At 39.1% G+C, this 17,524-nt stretch overlaps 1 pseudogene; it reads left to right on the top strand.

The window, feature by feature from the left end:
- The first annotated feature begins 6,298 nt into the window (after nt 1-6,298).
- On the top strand, nt 6,299-10,761 carry LOC107662744 (uncharacterized; annotated as a pseudogene).
- Nucleotides 10,762-17,524: the final 6,763 nt, after the last annotated feature.

Here is a 17,524-nt window from a genome sequence, read left to right as displayed (position 1 = left end):
TAGTTAATGAACTATCATGAACGAACAATGAACAATACATTTATTACAGTATTTATTCATCTTTCTTAATGTTAGTTAATAAGAATACAGTTATTCACTGTTAGTTCATGTTAATTCAGAGTGCATTAACTGTTAACAAGCGCAACTGTTGATTTTAATAATGCATTAGTAAATGCTGAAATTAACATGAACTAAGATTAATAAATGCTGTAGAAGTATTGTTCATTCCTAGTTAATGTTAAGTAATGTAATGTTAAATAATGTTAAATTATTATTTATTTATAAATTTAAATTAAATGTTCCCTCCTGGTGGAATGACTTGCCCAACTCAACCTGAGCTGCTGAGTCCTTAGCCATCTTCAAGAATCGGCTAAAAACGCATCTCTTCCATCTTTATTTGACCCTCTAACTCTAACACTCTCTATTCTAATTCTATTCTTATTCCCTTTTAGACTTGCACTCTATTCATTTACTGCTTGTTTTCTTTAATAAAAACAGTAGCTTATCTAATCTTTTTGTATTCTATCTGTTTTCTTTTTATTTATTATACAAATAACAAAAGCAAAAAAGGCCTCTAACACTAGCTTGCTCTATTCTTTTTCTACTCTATCTGTTTTATTTTTATAATTTTTTAATATAATTAAAAAAAAAAAACCTTGCTACATGTACTGCGTTAAGCTAACTGAGACTTGTTATAGCACTTGTATATCATTGCTCTTTTGTTGATTTTGATTGCTTCCATTGTCCTCATTTGTAAGTCGCTTTGGATAAAAGCGTCTGCTAAATGACTAAAAAAAAAAAAGAAAAAAAAAGAACCTTATTGTAAAGTGTTGCCATATTAACATCTAAACTAATACTTTAATCTGTTAACTTGCATACCCATATTTTAAGCTCTTTAACCTATAGTTGCACCGGCGCCACTGAAGTCATGCAGTAAGCGCTGCTAATTCAGTTTTAATGTGCGCCTAGAACGGCCGCAGAAGAGGCATTAAGTGCATGGCACTGCGACCAACTTAACATTTTACAGAGTTTAATGTAGCAATGTGGTTGCTCCGTTTTTCTATATCAGTTTTAATCGTGCAATAGATTTGAACAAAGAAATAAAGTGCTACGCACAGGCTGTATTGATTACAAAAATAAGACGAGTAAAGAAAACGCTGTACTTATTAAAATAATCACCCTTTATTTAAATATATGAACACAGAAAATCTCTATGAAAGGTAACATATTATGCCCCTTTTTACAATATGTAATATAAGTCTCTGGTGTCCCCAGAATGTGTCTGTGAAGTTTCAGCTCAAAATACTCCACAGATCATGTATTATATAATTTTGAAAATGCCTATTTTGAGTGGAAGCAGAAACAAGCTGTTTTTCGGGCCTGTGTCTTTAAATGCAAATGAGCTGCTGCTCCCCGCCCCCTTTTCCAGAATAGGTTGTTTGCACATGACGTCACTGATGACGTGCGAAATGCAGCTGAAATGCTTTGCGATTTCTATGGAGAAAAATCACTTCCTGCCCTCCAGCTACATTTCGCACGTCATCAGAATCACGTGATTGCAAACAACCTGTTGGTAGATGCACCAGGGACCTGATTATAGCACTTAAAACCTGGAAAAGTCAGATTTTCATGATATGTCACCTTTAACAGGTTAATGTAACATTTCCCATTCCATGACTAATAAAATAATCGCAACTTGCTCTGTATAATATTGAACATGGCTCTTCTTCTCGTGCGCGTGTCTTCTCCTTGTTTGACAGGTGTCAGTTTTAAGGTGCAATACTGCCACCTGGGAGGTCAACCAGGTACTGGAGCTGGAGTATTTACATGTCGTGTTATCGTAAGAGTCCTGTTCATTTTAAATATTGTGGTTATCGCCAATACCGGTATATCGCCACACACTAAATTAACACGATGTCGATATTTCATGCTTTGAATATCACGGTTATCGTCAATACCGGTAGATTGCGACACCCCAGGATATTATTTAAATATAACTTCAGTTGGGTTTGTCTGAAAGAAAAAGTCATATACACACAGAGTGGCTTGAGGGTAAATTAAGAAAAAAAATTAATTTTTGGGTGAACAATTCCTTTAATCAGAATCTGGTTTCGGTATCGCTTTCCCATTTCAAAATATTTAATATGCTCATTAAAGGTTGATAAGTCAGATTATTGCATTAAAATATCCACAAAAAAAAACACTTGAATAAAATACTTGTATCATTCGTCCATTCGTTTTTTTATTTAATATTGAAAGTAGAAAAATTAGAAAATGGCTCCTTTTTAATTTTTTTCCCCAAAAAACTAAAATTCTGCTTAAATTTTAGTTTTTTGTTCAGGGGTAGAAAAAGTAATAAACAGCTTGAATATTCGATTTCTACAATTTGTCGGGAATTAAACGCCCCTATATGGTAGGCTATAGCAAATTATTTTGCGGACCCCTATCACTTTAAGAACCGCTGGTCTACACAGAAGAAAGCCCTGTCTAGACTCTGCCCTGGTACGAGTTGTGTCGAGCTATTTATTAGTCTGTTTGTTTGATGAAAAATGATTAAATGTAGTTGCAATAAATGCGTTAAGATTCCATACACGTGCAGCAGCAGAGAACTATTATTCTGCTGCGTGATACTGCGGAAGAACTGATGACGGCACGGTTTGATCTTCGGCTGACCAATCATCAGAAAGGGGCATTTAATTCCTGCCCAATTGTAGAAATCAAATATTCAAGCTGTTTATTCATTTTTCTACCCCTGAACGAAAAACGAAAATTTAAGCTGAATTCTTGTTTTTTTTCTTGTTTTTTTGGGGGGAAAAAAACGAAAAACCAAACTTTCAACATGAAATCAAAAAACGAATGAACGAATGATACACGGATTGAATAAGGTTAGATATTTTGTTGACTTGTGTACTTACAGTATCCCAATGGTATCCATCAAAGTTTAAATTTATGACCAGAGATGACAGGATTAAAAAAAAAAGAAAGAAGATACGTTTTTTTTTTTTAAATCCTGTCATCTCTAGACATGACCGGTCTGCAGTCTTAATATCAACCTTATACCTCCCTCAAATGAATAACAACTGAGTAAGACGACGACAATACCAACATGTGTGTATTACTCATTACCACAATTGTTTTTCTTTCATTATAATGTTTAATCTATTGAAAAAGAAGGAAGAGAAAGAGGGAAGAGAAGACATTAGGAACGAGGAGGAAAGAGACATCTAGAGGTAAAAATCAACTGAACCAATTAAAACAGTTGTGTTTTCTCTTGCTTTAACGGGGTCATATGATGCTGTTTTAAAAGTTAATTATTATGTTTATTGGGTGTAACAGAATAGGTTAACATTCTTTAATGTTCACATTTTTTTACATATTGTTCATTATTGTAACTTTCCTATTCACAGTATGGTCAGCTGACCAAGTGCATTTTGATTGCCTGGACACCTCAAGTGTGTCAGAAATGTAACGCCCCTTAAGCAGGCATGCTCTGTGTAATTTTTGTCTGGTTTTGAGTCAATTTCTGACTCATCACTAAAATCATTAAATTGTGCTAGCAGCATGCAAGTCTTTTTGATGTACATCCTAAAATAAACCTAAAATAGGCTTTAAACTAGTCATTAGAGGTGTGGCAAGATCTCATGCCATGAAATCTTTAGGAAGGTATGAATGAATGTCTTCTGTTATATTGAATAAATATATTTGTGGGAGACTATAAGCTTTTATAACTTTGCAGATGACATACATGCACAAACAACTATAGTACACACTGAAGTAAAAGAAAGACATGAAAAGCATCATATGTCCTCTTTACCACTGAAAGCTTCATCGTAGTCCACATGGTATTAGACTCAGCATGCCCCTACTGCATTGCAGAATTTCCATTGAATAGTTTCTATAGTTGCTATAAAGTATAATTATAATATTATCATAAAAGGGTTCCAGCTAGCCTACCAAAGTCAGACTACATTTATCTTGCTCATACATTTTGGGAAGTATGTAATTGGCAGTGTTTTGAGTGGCGTTAATGCTTCCATATTAATTTAAGTAAAACTCATGCCCAAACAAATCTACCTATGGTTGTACTATTGTAGCAATTATTTGTAAATGTGTGTAGAGTTATGAATCTGTAAATCAATCCATGTGTTCATATTAAAATATGTAAATGTGTAAAAGATCTCAGATTTGTAAATATTTGCGGGTTCCTGTAAATATTATTGAGAATCTGTGTATAATCGATTTAAAACCTCAAATTTTAGCAATCAAAATATGTTTTCCTATTTTTGTGACTTTTTTTTTTTTGGCTAGTAGATGTTCTGAATGGCAATTTCAAACCCTGGTGACCACGTTTTACTTAAGTTGCATTATAAATGCTTTGATTTATGTTAGAAATGTATTGTCTAGACATATTACAAAGATAGTCTGGCGAGTGGACTAAAAAATTATATATATATATATATATATATATATATATATATATATAGCGTATATGCCATATGTTTATATTTTTGTTGTGTTTTTCAAACTGGTTTTAGTGTTACCGAAGTAAATAGAGCTACAAATACAGTTCTGGATTACCCAGCAAAGCACAGATCAACTAAATGATGTATTTTGCCAGCATTTGGGCTCATTTTATGGCCAGTTATTACACATATCCAATATTGTACCAATTATTATTCATTATTATGTTACAGTTGTTTTATTATTATTATTTAAAAGGTTGGCTGTGTGAAGAATTGTGAATTTTTCTCATCACAATTTTTTATTATTATTATTTTTTTACAGTGTGCAGTACTACATGGCACGTGTACTGTTTCCATACAAAATATAAAAAAAACAAAATACTTGGGTAAGAGTTATATTTGGGCAATGCTTTACAGGAAGGGGAAATAAATATGTGTGTGTGTGTATATGTATACATTTTTTATGCTCATGAATTTTCTTATGCTCATCAAGGCTGTGTTTATTTGATCAAAAATACAGAAAAAATTGTACTATTGTGAAATAACGATTTTCTATTTTAATATACTTTAAAATATAATTTATTCATGTGATGGCAAAGCTGAATTTTCATTAGCTAGTATTCCAGTCTTTTGTCACATGATCCTTCACACGTTTTTCTAAGATGCTGAGTTTTTGTGCTTTTGCCTTAATACACCACAACAATGGATTTGAAATACAACAATCAAAATGTGACTGAAGTGCAGAATTTTAGCTTTATTTTAAGAGGTTCTATTTAAAATATGACATTTACCATTTAGGAGTTACAGCCATTTTAAGCAAAGTACCTATATTTTCAGGGGCTCAAGTGACATAATTGAAAATATAATTGGCAATTCAGCAATAATAAGCCATGGTTTACAGCAAAACTCAGACATCTTTGTCAGGCCAAAGAGGATGTCTATAGAAATGGGGACAGAGTCTTGTGCAATCAGGCCAGGAACACACTGAATAATGAGATTAGATTGGATAAAAGGACCTACGCTAAAAAGTTTGAAGATCAGTTCACTTCCAATGACTCAGCTTCAGTGGAAAGGTCTGAAAGCCATCACCAACTACAAGACACCATCCCCCAGCACTGAGGCGAATCAACAACTTGCTGAAGACCTGAATTAGTTTTATTGTAGATTTGAAACCCCCCACACCCATTCTGACCATCTCTTTACACAACCTTTAACACCTCCTGCAACCCCCCTCACCACCCCCTCCTGCACTTCAGATCAGTGAAGATGATGTGCACCAGGTCTTCAGAAAGAACAAAAGAAGAAAGGCACCAGGCCCAGACGGTGTTACATCAGCCTGTCTGAAAACCTGTGCTGACCAGCTGGCCCCCATCTTTTCACAGATCTTCAACAGATCTCTAGAGTTGTGCGAAGTCCCTTCCTGCTTCAAACGCTCCACCATCATCCCCGTTCCAAAGAAACCCAAGATAACAGGACTTAACGACTGCAGACCTGTGGTGCTAACTTCTGTCATCATGAAGTCTTTCGAAAAACTGGTTCTGGCTTATCTGAAGGACATCACTGGACCCTTACTGGACCCCCTGCAGTTTGCTTACCGAGCAAACAGGTCTGTGGATGATGCAGTCAACATGGGACTGCACTTCATCCTGCAGCATCTGGACAAACCAGGGACTTATGTGAGTATCCTGTTTGTGTACTTCAGTTTGGTCTTCAACACCATCATTCCAACACTCCTCCAGACCAAACTAACCTAGCTCTCGGTCCCTAGCTCTATCTGTCAATGGATCACCAGCTTTCAGACAGATAGGTAACAGATAGTGAGACTGGGGAAAATCATGTCAAACAGCCACACCATCAGCACCGGCGCCCCTCGGGGGTGTGTGCTCTCCCCACTGCTCTTCTCCATGTACACCAATGCCTGCACTTCAAAGGACCCTTCTGTCAAGCTCCTGAAGTTTGCAGATGACACCACACTTATCAACCTCATTCAGGACGGAGATGAGTCTGCCTACAGATGGGAGGTTAAAGAGTTGGCTGTCTGGTGCAGTCACAACAACCTGGAGCTGAACACACTCAAAACATTGGAGATGATCGTGGATTTCAAGAGGAACCCCCCTGCACTCCCCCCACACACCATCATGAACAGCACTGTGGCTGCAGTGGAGACATTCAAGTTCCTGTGATCCATCATCTCCCAGGACTTGAAGTGGGACACTCACATCGACTCCATTGTAAAAAAAGGCTCAACAAAGGTTGTACTTCCTTCGCCAGCTGAAGAAGTTTAACCTGCCACAGGAGCTGCTGAAACAGTTCTACTCAGCCGTCATTGAATCTGTTCTGTGCACTTCAATAACTGTCTGTTTTGGCTCAGCTACAAAATCAGACATCAGAAGATTACAGAGAACGGTTCGAACTGCCGAGAGGATTATTGATGCTCCCCTGCCCACCCTTCAAGAACTGAGTTACAAACATTCTTCAAAATATGGTGTTTTGTGTTCAGCAAAGCAAAGAAATTCATACAGGTTTGGAACATCTTGAGAGTCAGTAACAAAGATAGAATTTTTATTTTTGAGTGAACTATGCACAATGTAATTTTTGGGTGGACTGGCATTTAAGTCACAGTCAGTCACTATTTCTGATTCCTGTTTCCTGTTTACTGGAATTGTTTCCCTTTTGAACAAGATAAAACTCCCCAAACTCAAGGGAACCCTTGATAATTTATTGTTAATTGTTGTTGTTTTTTTTTACTTGGAAATTGCTAGTAAATTTCACAGTTACAAAGATACACATACCTTATGTTTTGTTTTCCTTGTATTTTAATTCAGGAGGAAACTGACACAAGTGGAGCTTCTGATGAGGAACAAGATCCAGAATACATTCCAGACTCCGAATCAGATACAGACGATGACCCTACAAATACATCACTATTTGTTGACCCTACAAGACCTGTCAACTCTATTGAAAAATCAACATATACAACTTCAGAAGACAAAACTGTTGTTTCAAGCGGAGGGCAAAATGTCTGCTTTGTTTGCCAAAAGCCAGTTTTCAAAATAGTGCGACACTTCAGAACACACATAAAGGAGGACAGTGACATTGCAATGGCTCTTAGTCTCCCTGTCAGGTCAAAAACTAGAAAGGAATTGCTTGAAAAACTTCGGAATAGGGGAAACTTCATGCACAACAATGATGTTCTAAAGAATGGATCTGGTTCACTCAAAGTCTAGCGAAAGGCTAAAGGTGACTATAAAAATTATGAGTACTGTGTCCACTGCAAGGGGATGTTTTTTACGGCCCGAGTTGTGGAGACAAATGAAGAGGTGCTCCTCCAAACCAGGGGACAATGAACATCATGGCAGAAAGCGAGATCTTGGCCTTGCAGCACTGGTAAAATCTGCGTGCTCTAGCACTGAAGATGGCGTGCTAAAAATGTTAAGTCGTATGCATGACGACAAGATTTCAGATGTTGTTCGCAACGACTTTTGCCTGTTACAGTTTGCAGAGTCTCTTTATAGCAAACATGGTCATGATGCATCAAAGCATGACTATATATGTCAAAAAACCTGCCAACTTGGACGTTTCTTACAGACTTTGCACAGAAAGTCCTCAATCCAAACTCTAGAGGATGCTATAAAACCAAGCAACTTTATGAAGGTCATTGAGGCGGTAAAGGAGACAGCAGGATTTGACAAAGATAAGAACAGTTACAAAACTCCAAATCTTGCCTTGAAAATAGGACACTCCCTGTTAAAAGTGAGTGACATTATACGTTGTCATGCTCTCATGGCTGGAGACGAGGACCTCATTAAATCATCAGAAGCATTCCAGAAACTTTATCAGGCGAAATGGTCAGAGGACATTTCACACTGTGCTCTGAGTACCATTACTGATTTGGAGTACAATAAACCAGATCAAGTCAAGTCAAGTCTGCTTTATTGTCAATTCTTCCACATGTACAGCACATACATACAGAGAATTGAAATTGCGTTACTCTCAGACCCTTGGTGCATACAGATAACACTAACAGTAGAACATAAATACAGATATACAGATTAAATATAAAATACAACTATACAAATATACAAATAAGGTAAAAAATATATATATATACAGTATATACATGCACACGGCACATGGCAGATAGAGTGCAAACCAGTGAAGTAACGCCGCTTGTGGCGCCTCCGCTGTGGGCGAGATGCAGTAGTGGGGGTCGGTGATGGTGTGGGCCTCCAGAGCAGACCGAGATCCCGCAGCTCTTCGGCGTGCGCAGAGTTTAACTCTAAAAATGTGGTTCTGCCGACATCGAGCAGAAACTCACGACTGTATGCGCGCTTAGAGACAGATAGACGCGACGAATACGTACAAAAACACTGCGACTCACAAGACAAAAAACACGAAAACACCTTTCTGTCGGGAAAGAGAGAAGCCGCAGTGTGCGAACGTGCCGCCATCTTGAGGGACTTGAGGGACAGATAATCTACCACTCACTGAAGACATCCAAAAACTTCACAAGCATCTTGACAAAAGTGCAGAATTGGCAACTGCAGAACTGAAGGAGGCAACAGTACAGAACTATTCCAGTCTAGCACATACAACATTGACCAAGATAGTCCTCTTCAACAGAAGACGCATTGGAGAGGTGTCAAAGATGAAACTGAGGAATTTTCTTGAACGAGATCACTCAAACACGCATGAAGTAATGGCACTGTTGGAATACGAACAGAAGCTGTGCAACTATTTTGAGCGTGTTGAACTTAAAGGGAAAAGAGGGAGAAAGGTAGCAGTTCTACTAACTCCCGAAATGTCAACTGCACTCAATCTGATGATTGCAAAGAAAAAGGAATGTGGTGTGCCAGATGAAAACGAGTACTTATTCGCTGTACCACACTGCCTGATGTACTACAGAGGACATCAAAGTCTCAGACGACTTGCAGTTGAATGTGGTGCGAAGAAACCTGATTATTTACGGTCCACTCATCTATGCAAAGAAATAGCAACCACTTACCAAATTTTAAACTTAAAGGACAATGAACTAGATCAGCTTGCTGACTTTTTAGGACATGACAAATCAGTTCATAGACAATTCTACCGACTGTCTGAGCCCACTATACAAAGTGGAAATATTTCAAAGTTGCTGCTTGCACTGGAAAAGGGAAAGCTACATGAGCTGCACGGAAAATCGCTTGATCAAATTGGAGGTATTTATGTCAAGTTATGTTAAGTTTTATCGTCAAATGTTATGTTTTTGTTTGTTCATTATTACTGCTTCTTGCGGTCCTTGATCAACTGTTACAGCAAAGGTCCACAACCTTCCTCCTGGGCACCCACTTTCCTGCAGAGTTCAGCTCTAACCCTAATCAAACACACCTGAACCAGGAAATCAGGGTCTTCAGGATCACTTGAAAAGTCACAGGCCAGCTGTGCTGGAGCAGGTAGGAAAGAAACTTTGCAGGATAGTGGGTCCCCAGAAGCAGGGTTGAAGACCTGTGTGTTATAGTATTCACTTACAGTATTTTAAAGGGCAAAATTTTGCAAGCCTTTACCATCACTTTAATTGCATTTTACAATTCCTGTAAGTGCTTAATGTAAAAATGTATAAATAGTTAAAATAACCATTTAAAATGTAGATCAAGATTTTTGTTGAAATTGAATTGTGACTCGGATTGAATTATGAGGTGCCTCAAGATTCTCATCCCTACAATCTTCACAGGTCTATATTGTAGAAAGAAAGACCTTTAATAATTATTAGGAAGCCATAATTCATGTTTGTAGCTGTTATGTCTATTAATTGTTGTTGAAACTAAAAATAAAATGGGTACCTTTCCATTCTTTGTTCAGATTTCACGGAGGAGGAGGAGGAGGATGACAGCGAAGATGAGGAAACCATTCCTGCTGAAAATGTAATGATGTTTTATTAACAAGGTTCGGGAGGAGCGCATCAGATACTTAGCCTAATTAACACAGGTGGAGTGCACTCAAGTTAATCAACACCATGATATAAATACAGCTGACTTCCCTCTATCCATTGACAGTTATCAGCATTCGGTTTGCACCTTTTGCCATTATATCTCAGACTCAGCTTCTCCCATCTAAACGACGAGACCTATACTGGGGATTTTTTTTTTTTCAGTTCTCCGGGCAAACTGCCGGCCCCATGATCGCTCGTTCTCCGCCAGACACCGCCGCCGAGCTCCAGGCTTCATCGCGGCCACTGCTCCCTGCTCAACCAGCCACACGCTCTCCACGACGCAGAGGCTTAACCTCGCCTCTATCGGCGTCATTTCCATTTTTCCCCTGACATCTTCTTATCTTTTGGCTGAGCCTACAATTCCTCCAATCGGAAAGTGGACGGCATTTAAGCTTGAGGCAAACGCTGATTAATTCCGATGCACCGTCCTCGCGAAGGGTAACGTAAACAAAGCGGATCTGTACTATCCATTGACATTGTGCACTTTTAATCTAAATTATGTTTTATTAATAAGGTTCGGGAGGAGCGCGTCAGATACTTAGCTTAATTAACACAGGTGGAGCGCACTCAAGTTAATCAACACCATGATATAAATACAGCTGACTTACCTCTATCCATTGACGGTTATCAGCATCCCTCCTCCGTCCCATGTCCTCACTTCGAGTTCATACTACACTTATACGGGGGGGGGGTACTCTAGGTTCGGGCCATTCCCCGGACAGCACGCCAAATATGCATTAACATACTTCAGCTAATTATATGTAAGCGTGAACTCGTGAACTACAGGAAGATGCTCCTGCTGAAATGAATGGTATGTATTTTGAATGTAAAAAAGTGCCAGCATACCAGTTAGGATTCTCCTTCTATTTGTATACTTACATGAGAAGGTGTAGGTGATTTGTTTAAAGGGATATTTCACCGAAAAAATGAAAATTCAGTCATTTCCTCACCCTCAACCAAAATAAATGTCTTTGTTCTGCTGAACACAAAAGATATTTTGAAGAACCAAGCAGGTTTGGGCACAGTTGACTTCCATAGTAGGAAAAATACTATGTAAGTAAAAGTTGGCCGAAAACTGCTTGGTTACAAACATTTTTCAAAATATCTTTTTGTTCAGTAGAAAAAACAGATACATACAGGTTTGCAACAACTTTAGGGTTGTCACAACCACCACAAGATTTTACATTTTGAATTACTGTAGTTATACTTATTCATTCAGTTTTTAGAAAAGAAAATATATATAAAGGCAAAGCATGACTCAATACTGTCACAGTCACCAGCTCAGCCATCAACACACTACATTTCCCATCATCCCCTCTGGCTACCACCTGTGCGCACTCAACAATCACCACACCTGCCTGCCATCAGCCTCATTAATCCCTCTTCGTAAGCCAGCACCACACTCACTGTTGTCTGGTCTCAAGGTTGCACACTATCCGTAGCTTCCTCACTTACCTGCTGGATCCTGTTACTCCTGGACTGTGATTTTCCTGTTGGATTTGCTTGAATGGACTTCTGAGTTTCGTGTGGATTTACCTGCAAGAAAGAGATAAGGATTTGATATCTTCAGTTAAGTGAGCTTTCTGAGACCGTTTATGTTGATACTTACCCATTTGAGTTGGTATTCTATTTGTGGAAATAAAGAAGCTCATATAACCTGTACCAACCTTGTCCATCTCAATCCAGTTGTGACAAGGGTGAGTAAATGATGACAGAATTATAATTTTTAGGTGAACTATCCTTATAACAAGAGAAATGTCTCAATTATTTATGGCAACACTTTGTTACCCAGGGGAGAAAACGAAGATGTTGTTTGTTTGCCACTAGGAGTTTGCTTTCAGCGCACAAATCACCTTCAGTGTTTCTAGAGAAGGCCAATGGGAATTGGCGAGCAAAATTTATATGCCTGGCCCCACCTGAAACATCTGGGTGTATAAGGCCACAGTGGAAAATCCTCAGTAGTTACAGTGGTGGAATTGGAACACTAGTATTTTCACCAGTTAAAAATGGTTTCAAGTCCGATATTTCTATCTTTCGCTGTAGTGTTGCTAGGAAATATCATTTTACATTTTCAAACATTCATTTTGCTATTAATTGTAGTAATCCAGTGAGATTTTTGTTTGCACAAGGAGTCTGAAAACAGCCAGTGCTCCACACAGAGATCTGATCTCATCATCCAGTCTGTCTGTAATGACATTAAGAAACCGTACAAACGGAGACGGACTAAATCCAGAAGAACCGTGGCAATGTCTCCAAGATGCTTCAAGAAACCTTCCTGCAAAGCTACCTGAAAAACTATGCTCAAGTGCACCTAGGGTAAAAGCTGCTTTAAACGCAACGGATGGTCACACCAAATGGTGAGTTCTAATCACCCGCACCTACACCTGCTAATCAAGATCTCCATTTAAGACTCCCCTTACCCGCGGATACTTGCCTCCCATCGGTCTGCCTGCTTCTACATCTTTCTTCAGTCCCATCTGTCTGGCAGCTTTTCACCTGCAAGAAAAGGAACCGTTACTGTACTGTTACTATAAATCCAACATCTGCTTAAATAACATGTTTGTTATCTGTGTGTCGATCTCCATCTGATCTTATAACAGAAGACCAGACCAAAAAACGCAACACAGAACAGAGATCAGTGAAGCTGGTATTCCTCCCCCCGATCCGTGTGTCGAACTGGTCCATGGCCTTTGACAATCCCAGCCACCCATCACCACTTCTTCGCTATCTGCCTCTGCCAGTCACATGACCAAACCAGTGACATACTCTGGTGAAGCAGAGGAGTGCAGCAGGTTTTTGTTGTAGTGCTCATTATACTTTGAGATGCAGCCCTATCTCTTCCAAACCAATCATGCCAAGATCGCATACATCCTCGCTCTCCTCTCCGGGTGTGTGCTCCAGTGGGCAAGATCCATATGGGAGGCCAGTAGTCCCATAAGCAGTTCGCTGACTGCCTTCACCCATCATTTCAAGTAATTGTTTGGAAAAACAGCCAGCTCTCTCGGTGTACACAATCAGCTCTTCAATCTCCGTCAAGGTAAACCTTCCACAGCAAGTTATGCCTTACAATTCCGCACATTGGCAGCAGTCAGTGGATGGAATGAAATGGCGCTGATAACAGCATACCGTCAAGGCCTTAATCCCACCATCTATCAACTTATGGCCATATATGATGTAATTGGGCAAGAGTTTTATTCAACAATCTATTAGCATCTCCCAACCTGCTTACTATCCTCTTCCTGTTGCCCCTCCAGCACCTGATGCCATGCAAGTAGACTCTTTCCATCGGTCTCATGCAAAGCATCAATGCCAAATCCTTAATCGGCTGTGTTTGAAGTGTGGTGCAGAAGGTACCGACCCCACACCCAGCAGTGAGCGCAATTCATCTACCGCCCTTGAGAGCATCTTAAACCCAAACAGATGTTATTGTGACCTTCTGATACTCCTGTTTCTGCGCAAGCCCTTATTTATCTACCCTGATCTCCTCAAACAACTCCACATAAAAAAAACAGCCTGTGCTCAAAACTTTCACTCTATTTTGGGAAAGCAGCTGGGCCGTGGTACATCAGACACTGCACCCCACAGTGACACTCCACATAGGATGCCTTCATCAGGAGAAGATCTTTTTCATGGTGCTTGAGGGTTCCACTGCTCCCAGTCATCCTGGGACACCCCTGGTTATTACAACATTGGCCTTCGGTCTGCTGGAGGAGTGGAGAAATCCCAACGGTGGGGAGATTCCTGCTTCGAATCATGCCTAAACCTTTTCAAGAAGCCTAGAACTACCAGGTCAACCAGCACTGGATCGGATCTGTCAGAATCCATCTTCCTTAACTCAACCACCATTGAGAGCCCTGAAGTGACTGAGCAACAGGAGATCCCCCTCGAGTACCGTGCATTCCAGGATGTTTAGCAAGCAGTTGGCCACAAAATTACCACCACATCGGCCATGGGAATGTGCAATCAACCTGCTGTCTGGGGCAATGCTACACAAATGGAAGATTTATCCCTTGTCCATCCTGGAACAGAAGGCCATGGAAGAGTACATAGAGAAGGCTCTTAAGCAAGAATTCATCCATTCTCCAAAGCCTGTAAGTTGATCCCCTTGAACGGCCTACCTTCTGCTCTTGACATGGCCGAGACCCTCTTCAAACACATCATCCAGTGTTTTGGGATCTCAGAGGATAATGTCTTGGACCGCAGACCCCAATTTCCAGACTGAGCTGAAGAACATTCTTTTGAATAGAGTAGAAAACTTTGCTGGCATTAATGGAAGTGCATTAGCATGGTTCAAATCATACTTATCTGACCGCCATCAATTCGTAGCAGTGAATGAAGAGGTATCATAAGTGCAGTATGGAGTACCTCAAGGCTCAATACTAGGGCTGTTACTTTTCACGCTTTACATGTTACCCTTGGGAGATATCATCAGGAAACATGGTGTTCGCTTTCACTGTTATGCTGATGATACCTGGCTCTATATTTCTTCGCGGCCCGGCGAAACATACCAATTTGAAAAACTAACGGAATGCATAGTCAAAATAAAATAAAAAACTGGATGACGAGTAATTTCTTACTGCTAAATTCTGAAAAAACGGGGTTGTTAATTGCAGGACCTAAAAACTCTGCATATAATAACCTAGAACACTGTCTAACATTTGATGGCTGCTCTGTCAATTCTTCGTCATCAATTAGGAGTCTAGGTGTGCTATTTGATAACAATATTTCCTTTGAAAGCCACATTTCTAGCATTTGTAAAACTGCATTTATCCATAACAAAAATATATATAAATTACGGCCTATGCTCTCAATGCCAAATACAGAAATGTTAATTCATGCGTTAATGACCTCAAGGTTAGATTATTGTAATGTTTTATTGGGAGGTTGTTCTTCACTCTTAATAAACAAACTCCAGCTGGTCCAAAATGCAGCAGCTAGAGTTCTTACTAGAATCGGGAAGTATGACCATATTAGCCCAGTTCTGTCAACACTGCACTGGTTCCCTATTAAACATCGTATAGATTTTAAAATCTTGCTTATTGCTTATAAAGCCCTGAATGGTTTAGCACCTCAGACTTTGAACAAGCTCTTATTGCATTATAGTCCTCCCACGTCCGCTGCGTTCTCAAAACTCTGGCAATTTGATAATACCTAGAATATCAAAATCAACTGCGGACGAAAGATCCTTTTTCTATTTAGCGCCCAAACTCCTCTGAGTCCTCTGCACAATGTGACTTTGCTGCAGCCTGGAATTGAACTGAAGAACTTGATTTTGTCTGGCCAGATGACTTTTTTTTTTTTTTTTTTTCCATTCTGTCACCGATGGAATTTTGGTTTACTTGCTGCTGTTGCCTCTGGCTTGCTTAGTTGGGGACACTTAATTTCCAGCTATATTGTCGATGATTGCACAGATACTATTTAAACTGAGCTGGATGATGACATCACTGAATTCAATGATGGATTACCTTTAACTGAAAATTGAGTGTATACTATTGTCATTTTGCGTTGACACTATTTTCCTAATTAATGCTGTACAGTTGCTTTGACACAATCTGTATTGTTAAAAGCGCTATATAAATAAAGGTGACTTGACTTTACATGTCAGTGTAACGTTTAAACCTCACCCCTCTCTCGCTCTCTCTCACGCTTGGTTTCACGTCCTGTTTATGCTATCACCTTCTGTTTAGACTCAGTTAGGTTGGCCCCTCCTCACATACTTCGGTTTTGTTATATTTATTTTGTCTTTATTCTACCTCTCTTTAATTTAATTTCATTTATTTAAATTTTAGTTTGAATGTACCAATTCAGCTAAGTTGATTTTATTTAAATCTGAAATTTAATTAAATCAATTTATGTACTCTCACTTTTAGTTTCCAAAAGCTACTAGGACATTTTAATTTTACCTTTACCTTATTTTAGTTATTTGACCATCACCACCTTCCTCTCAGTATAGGATTAGAGCAGTTCTAGCAACTGTTGTCTCTTAGTGAACTGTACATGTTATTAGTTGCCTAATTCCTGTCTCTTCTATACCCCTCCTTACTCCTTAGCAATCAGGCCTAATTACATGAAGTACAAACACCATTCACCATGCTATAGGCCCTGAGAAGACTAGAACACTCCCTATTGTTTCTGTTTATTTAACTTGAGGGGTTTGATGTGTCCTTGCTAGCGTAGCTAACAGTCCCCCTAGGTTGTATGACCCTGCTGCATTACTTTGAACAAGTGACAACTGCCTAGTCATATCTCCTAGCTTAAACTAAATGAGGAAAGACCTTCCTTCTCCCTCTGTCTCTTTCTAAATTTATTTCAGTTTGTTTTATTTGATACTCTCGTAGTGATCAAACCCCTGTGAACCATCAGTGCTTTGAGTAATAATTTGACCACATGTGCAACCCGGTCATTAACTGACCCCTGCTGACAGCTTGTCAACAAAATTACTCAAACCCCCTCTTTGTGTTCACCGACACAAAAATATAGCACCCTACTTTACTAGCTGCCCCTCACCAGCTCTTTACACCATACACGGCTGTAGGATTTCTATCGAACAGACACAGATACGCCATTGAATCAACTCATCATGAGGAGTGATGAAAAACTAATCCAATAAGGAGACAACAGAGATCTTTTGTATCAAGGACTAAAAAGTTCTTTCACAACATATAGTTGAGAGATACCTCATGATCGCTTATGCATGGAACCATTATATATGCACAGGAAATGGCTAATTTATTCACACCCTCCCGGTTTGCACGCGCACATAGGATCTATACAGCGTGACCTCGAGATCACATGATTCCCCTCACATCCTGAATTCCAAAAGAACCGTGCTCTGGTCGTTGCAACAGAGGAGCACACACAAACTCCCATAGATGATTTAAAAGACAATCATTTAAAAAAAACTCACAAGTAGTGAAAACTATATTCGCAAATAATGTTTTATGTCTTTCTATGCTCGATGTGTTTCATGTAATTGGTGCAACTTTAATCAATGCCTTATAATGTTTCCTTTTAGCAGATGAAGCTATTAATGTGTGTAAGATATGTGAAGTTTAGTGTTGAATGAAAACTTGTGATAATTGCAGAAAATTGA

Source organism: Sinocyclocheilus anshuiensis, unplaced genomic scaffold (assembly GCF_001515605.1).
Source record: "Sinocyclocheilus anshuiensis isolate Anshui unplaced genomic scaffold, SAMN03320099.WGS_v1.1 scaffold1927, whole genome shotgun sequence".
NCBI lineage: Eukaryota > Metazoa > Chordata > Actinopteri > Cypriniformes > Cyprinidae > Sinocyclocheilus > Sinocyclocheilus anshuiensis.
The sequence above is the reverse complement of the archived record's forward strand: the minus strand, read 5'-3'. Positions and strand labels throughout refer to the sequence as shown.